General features: G+C 41.1%; 1 protein-coding gene across 1 annotated transcript in view; it reads right to left on the bottom strand.

The window, feature by feature from the left end:
• PI4KA (phosphatidylinositol 4-kinase alpha) overlaps positions 1–6,897 on the bottom strand; it is a 106,100-nt gene that overhangs the window by 97,588 nt on the left and 1,615 nt on the right.

The raw sequence follows: 6,897 nt of genomic DNA, 5'->3' as shown, positions 1-6,897 counted from the left end.
AAAAGTATTCTGGATGAATGATTCTAACTTAAAGAGCAACTCCAAGAATCAACAAATTTGACCCTTGGAGTGGGGCTACCTGCACTAAGGCCATCATCCCAGAACTGTATGTTGAGTGTTGCAAATGATGCTGGTATATGGTGTGTACTATTTAAAGGAAACCTGTGCTGAGACAAACCTGGAGGCTATTACTGCTGACCTCCTTATAAAATGTTAGCTGCCTTCTCTAATGCAGATTCTCTGACTTCATCACATTCTGAGCCAGTCACCTCGAACAAGCATACACAAATGAAGTCGGAAACTCCCGATCTGCACGCTTGTCCCAGGTCAATGAGTTAAAAAGACATTAGATGAGCATTTTCAGGAAGAGGTGACAGCAATTTCATCATCCTGGTCTTTCTCAGCACATCGGATGCACTGAATAACCTTCATTTCACAAAACAATAGACATTTTTCCTTAAAAAAAGACATTTCATTATTGCCAAAAATGATCCTTTGGTATATCAATACCCTGCAAACCAAGCAAAGACATTTGACTTGCTTTGTTGAACAGAATAACAGTTTTCAGCTCTACTAACATAGTTATAAAGGCTTCTGCAATAGCCAAATGTTATACTTGATTACATAAAGCCCAACTCCAGCCAAACTTTGTATTTTGTTTGGGATAATACATTTGTGTCCCTACAGAGCTGATTTCACCTCACTTACTGTCAGGACAAAAAGTGGGGCATTTCTCCAATGAACCTGCACCAAGAGAAATATGGAGGCTGTCATGTCTATGCAATTTATGCGAAGCATTGGTTAGCAAGATCAACATGCAAGCAGAGCCATTGCTTGTCCTTGTCCTAAACGCCAATGTCCCGGGTTTCTTTAGGCAATAGTCACATGACCGAAAGTAAAGTGTGCTCTTGGCTTGGAAGTGGTCAAGCATCAAGATACTTCTTATATTAGCATAGCAAATTTGATTGTTACTCAAAAACTGTGAGAAGATTTCTTTCAATATGAACCTATTCCTAGGTTGAGTGGTCAGAAAAATCTGCAGTAAGAGTTGCATTAAAGCGGACCTTTATACTCAAAAATCAAATTCTATCAATGCATCCCTCTATGTATGATGATTACTAATAACATAGACATGTCAGATGTAAAATGCTGTGATTATGAAATATTTACACTTACAGAGCATTCACTTCCTGCTATGAAAGGGCAAAATGACTTCCGTTTGGCAAAGCAATGCACACTGGGATTGCCTTGTCATCAGCAGAGCATTGCTGGGAAATCTCATGAGATCTCAGAGAAAGGCATTTCCCTCCCCTGAGATGATGTGCATGGTCACATGTCCTAGTCACCTGTGCCAGAAATCCAGGAAGTAATAGGAGAGCTAGTCATCTGCCCTTAGTAAACATGGCCATGGTCAGAAGACTGGGAAAGAGAAATAAGTTATACAAAGCCGGCAATTATCTAGAAGTATGTGTTTATAGATTGTCATTACTAAACATTTCTAAAGGTGTCTTTGTTGTTCTTTTAAAGATATAGGTAAAGGTCCGCTTTAAGTCAACATTCCGAGAGACCAGATCAACGATGCTTGCAGATGGCAGCGTGGACGAAAGTACAATGCAGAACCTAGTTGAGTCACAGCTTGGAACTTTGCATACAAGGTGCAGAAGTAATGAGCTCAGATCCAGGTCTGTGCCTGTGCTAAAACATTATGCAGCTTTGCAAGTGAAGGTTTGAAGCTATAAGAAAAAGGCAATGCATCATTGGGGGATCCCTTTCTCTACCATTATATATGTCCCTTAATTTGCCCAAGACCACTGCTGGAAAGAACACATAGGTGCCTCCTGACTTGTAGCAGAGCAGTGCTCAGGATGACAGGTCTGGATGTAGGGAGTATGTCTGAGCTCACTTGAAACCTGCATTGTGAATGTAAGGTTTCAAGTGAACAATGGCAGATCCTATAATTCTAACCTCACAGGTCTCCTTAAAGTGTATGCAAACCCAAACAATAAACTTCTCTTGCTATGTAAATATACCATTTAAACATTTTGTTATATCAGTATGATCAGGGCAAAAATATAGCTGTTGATCTTGCTGGAAACATTGTGATCTAATAACTTCCTGTGCGCTCTGATTGTGCTGATGGTTATCCAATAGCACAGTTCCCAGCTATCTCTGTGGACTACAAAACATCTGCCTCCTATTTTAAAGAGAAGAGGGGTGTGTTCTGTAGCCTCAACACACATCCTGCCCTAGGATTGCAATGCTGCTCCTACAAAGATCTAATACGATGAGCAAGCATGGTCACCCTAGGACAGGAGGTGTGTTACAGGGAGAATCACCATGCAAAATAAAGGAAAGGCCTGAAATAAAAAAAGAATGCAACCACCACATCTAGGGATTGGCAAGGTGCCATATATTACATTTTGGTTTGGGATTTACATACTCTTGTGGGGGAAGAAAGTAACTTCTCCGGCAAGATGGCAAAAAAACAAGCAACAGGCTCTTTCTGTGTAGGGTACAGCAGCGATCCAAACGCTGAATAAGCTGAGCATTTGAAAAGTTGTACACATTGACCTTTGAAATGAAATTCTGATCCCTGCTGGAATGCCTGCATTCCATGAAAACAAGGATTTGGGTATACTGGTGGATTAAAAAAACAAAAACCTATGTTTTAGTAAGCATAACCCACAAGTACAAACATCAAGATAATTACAAGACATTTTTGATCTATTACAAAATATAGGCTCCAATCATTAATCTAACACCACAGCAGAAGAATTCTTATTTTTAAAAATGTGAATTATATTCAGTGGAGTCCGATGAAATGTGAAAGTCACATGATGGTTGTCCCTGTGTAAACAAAACTTATGAGGGGATTTAAAAAAGGGAAATATGCCAGTTTTGTGGTATCAATATGGGCACATTTTCTGTGCACCAAATTACCAATGTGATAAAACAAGTTCTAAGTGGTGCTGCATCAACTAAGCCAAACGATGTTACAAGTGCTATGCGATATACGCTGCAATGGGAATGTGCCTTGGAGACTACGATCTCTCCACAGCAATGGGTACTTATTTGGCAAACAGCCGCTAAGTTCTCTATATGTTCGCTGTATAGAGAGAATCAATATAAAATAATGTATAACTGGTATCATACGCTGAATCTTCTACATTCTCTCTATCCATTGGTATCCCCGAATTGCTGGAGATGCGACAAGTCAAGGGGCTCCCCGTTTCATATTTTTTGGACCTGTCCAATGATACGACCCTTTTGGGAGATGGTTAAGTCCACACTAGAAAATCTGACCCGACAATTCCTCTCCTTCTCTCCTGTACACTATTTGCTGGGTTTGCCATCTTACGAAGAGTGACAACAAGCTAGTAATGCATGCAAAAATGCACATTGCCTGTGTAGGCAAGAATCCTAGCACCGGCACTGCATATATTGACAGCTGCCCGTTGTCTCATACCATTGCAGTGGAAACGAAAACTCCCTCTGTCTAGAATGGAGTTTTATACTCAAGTTAAAGATGACCAGGCAATGGAGTGTTTGACGGCGAGGCTTAATAATACTCTCAGTAAATATGAGAAGGTATGGGAAGCATGGGGTCACTCAGGAGGAACAAATAGGATGATTCATGGCTATATGTATGGGGTACACACCCAGATCAGAGTGAAAATAGATATGGATGTTGCGAACTGAAGCTGACTAAGTTATGTTCTGGGTGAGTACCCCATACATATAGCCATAAATCATCCAATTTGTGGCTGCCTTGGAAGATTATCTCTCTACCTTTCACCTTTTCTTTTCCTCTCTTCTCTCACTTTCTTATGGTTAAAACATGTGGAAAGGAGAATTATGAGGCGAGTGATTTTCACTCAGCCTCATAATCTCAGCCGACCTGTGACAATGAAACAGTCACAGGTCGGCTCAGCAGATTGGGAAGTGAGCGAACACATATCGTCGCTCGCTCACTTCTTGATCTATCCGTGCAGAGCCGTGACCGTCACTCACGACGTCTGCAGGGATCCCCTCCCCTGTCCGATCCTCCAGTGCTGACTGGCGAAACGGACGGGGAAGGGGGCGGGTACAGCTGGCTCTGTCTCTAGATAGGCAGAGCCAGCTGTCACTCACGCAGCTGGGTGGATCCAGACAGAATTGTTGGGATCCGTTCCGGCTGCGGCGTCTCAGTATACTGCGAGCTGTAGCTTGCGGTATACTGAGCTTAGGGTGACTGGAGGACGCTAGTTTGTGTCCTCCCGTTACCCTCAGGAGAACTATGGGGAAAAGCCCTAACCCCATAGCTCTCCTTTAAGACCCGTAGGCGGTTGACAGTTATGGGGCTCCATAAAATGTGAATTGCTACTGAAGATTCATCGCCATTTTCTGTTTACCAGCATTGCCCGGCTAAGGGTTGGTATTGATAAAAGTTTGGACTGAAATGTATGTTCAGACATTGCTTACCCATTGTATTCTGGCCCTTTCATTGTCTGGCTACCTATCTGTTTTGTTGTATGTATGTCTTGTTCCTCTGGATACAATCTTTAATAAAAATTGTTAATTTTAAAAAAAAGTGTTATGCGACACTTTCTATAAAAGTCCAATAGTGTGCGCCAAAATAATAAAGCACTTGCGCCAATGTTCCAATTTAAAAATGATTCTAAAATATACACCATTACCCGAGTGGTGTAAATACTTTAGCGAACAGGGGCAACAGTCACAATCAGCACCAAGCAATGACGGCAGGAGAGGGAAAGGAGAAAAGTTAAGGACGGTTCAACTAAAAGATTATTATTATTATAATAATACAGGATCTATATAGCACCAGCAGTTTGTGCAGCACTTTATAATAATAAGGAAGAGTTACAAGTAGACAAAAAAAAGAAACGAGCAGGAAAATTATATCCAAAAAGAGGAGTTAATAAAGGCTGATTTGAGCAAACTAAGGGCTAATAAGAGGTTAAATAGGAACAATTTTGATTAATAAAAACGTTTTTTTCTTAATTTTCTCAGGTTGTATTAACTGACGTGCAGATTGAAGCTCATCCTAAAAACAGAGTAGATACAAAAGTAACAATGTTACTTTGTATCGATCTCCCATCTGAACACTAGCTATAAACAATGTGTCAGACGGTTATTAACAGAAGCAGCTGAAATAGCTGCTGTATCTACACAGCAATCATTTTGAGAGGTGGGAATTACCTGCAAATACAGGGCAGTAGGGTATCTGCAGTGAGGTAGAGGGACAGGGTTTACTACACAAGTCTTGTGCTCTCCGAAGACTTTTTATGGGCCTATGTAGCACGCCCAATGTCCACAACTGGGTAGTAAACAACTAGCTATAAAAATTGTTTTCCCAATTATCTAACCACCTCAGTTTTTATAGTCTTATCTCCTCTTCATAGTAGTCTCAACAGGTCACCCGCACACACACAAATGAATTCAATATCTCTTGGATATGTTTATTAAAGAATGTCAGGCCATGTCATTAGAAGCTGAAGCTAGCGTTTCAGGACCTCGCAGGGACCCTTCATCAGAGCGACAGGTTCCTGCTGTTCACTTACACATGTTGTCACTATGCCGCATTGATCACCAGAGCACCACCACCATTGGAAGGTTGCAGACCGTAAGGAGTGCAGGTGGTTCTTGGAAACAGTTATCTCCTCTTCATGGTGTCTGACTACAACTGTGCAGTTCCAACGGGCACCAAAGCTTCACTATGTTATCCAGCGCCGCCTGTAACCTAATAGACCTGTTAACCCATCTCCTCCTGTATGCAATATACCTGACCTCCTTTACTACACACTCAGGTGGAAGACAATGTTTGAAGCAAGACAGATGAGAGAGTTGATTTCTGCCTCTTAAACTGTCACAAGCAATGGCAGCTTCCAGATTTCTATCCCAAAAGGTCACTTTTAAATAATCTGTACTCGCATCACTAAGGAGCCTATTTATAACCAATTCACAGGGTCACTTGCCCTGCAAATCTTTCTAAATGTTAATTTTCTGCAAATAGATGTAAAAACGAATATTCTTAGATACATTATTTTTCCAGGAAAATGTATATAATGTAATACCACTTGATGGCCACTAGATGGAGCCGAGGAGCAAAGAAAATAAGTACCTTTACCCATAGCTTTAAAATAACAAAGGCAGCTTTAGAAATGCTTAGTAATGACAATCTACAAACATATACTTCTAGATAATTGTAGGCTTTGTATTCTTTGCATATCTTATTTCTCTTTCCGTCCCCAGTCTTCTGACCATGGCCATGTTTACTAAGGGCAGATTACTAGCTCTTCTTTTACTTCCAGGATTTCTGGCACAGGTGACTAGGACATGTGACCATGCAAATCATCTCAGGGGAGGAAAATGCCTTTCCCTGAGATCTCATGAGATTACAGATGAGATTTCCCAGCAATGCTCTGCTGATGACAAGGCAATCCCAGTGGGCATTGCTTTGGCAAACTGAAGTAATTTACCCTTTCAAAGCAGGAAGTGAATGCTCTGCAAGTGTAAGTATTTCATAATCACAGTATTTTACACCCAACGTGTCTTTAAGAACATTCTATTTTGCCCTATTCTCACAACAGCTGGTTTATTTGCACAGGACGCATGTACACGCAGTTCAACTGGAGGAATAGCTAAGCAAGTTTTCTTTGTTTGATAAAAAGACCTCTAGGTGTATGGGGTAATCTGAGCACCTACACATACAATCCCCATAGGTCTGGTCAATTGTTATTGCATCAATGAGTGTCTGGCCAGCGTAAACAGTTAAATGGTGGCTTGCTATGAATCTGTGAGTGAATGCCTCCCAACTAACAAAGTGAAGTGTGTTGCGATTCTACATTTCTAAACCGCAGTCTATTGGCTTTCAGCAGACAGGTCAGATCTTTACAT

This window comes from Nanorana parkeri, unplaced genomic scaffold (genome assembly GCF_000935625.1).
Source record: "Nanorana parkeri isolate BGI_ZX_2015 unplaced genomic scaffold, ASM93562v1 scaffold909, whole genome shotgun sequence".
NCBI lineage: Eukaryota > Metazoa > Chordata > Amphibia > Anura > Dicroglossidae > Nanorana > Nanorana parkeri.
Note: the sequence above shows the minus strand (reverse complement) of the source record. Positions and strands in the feature narration are given on the sequence as shown.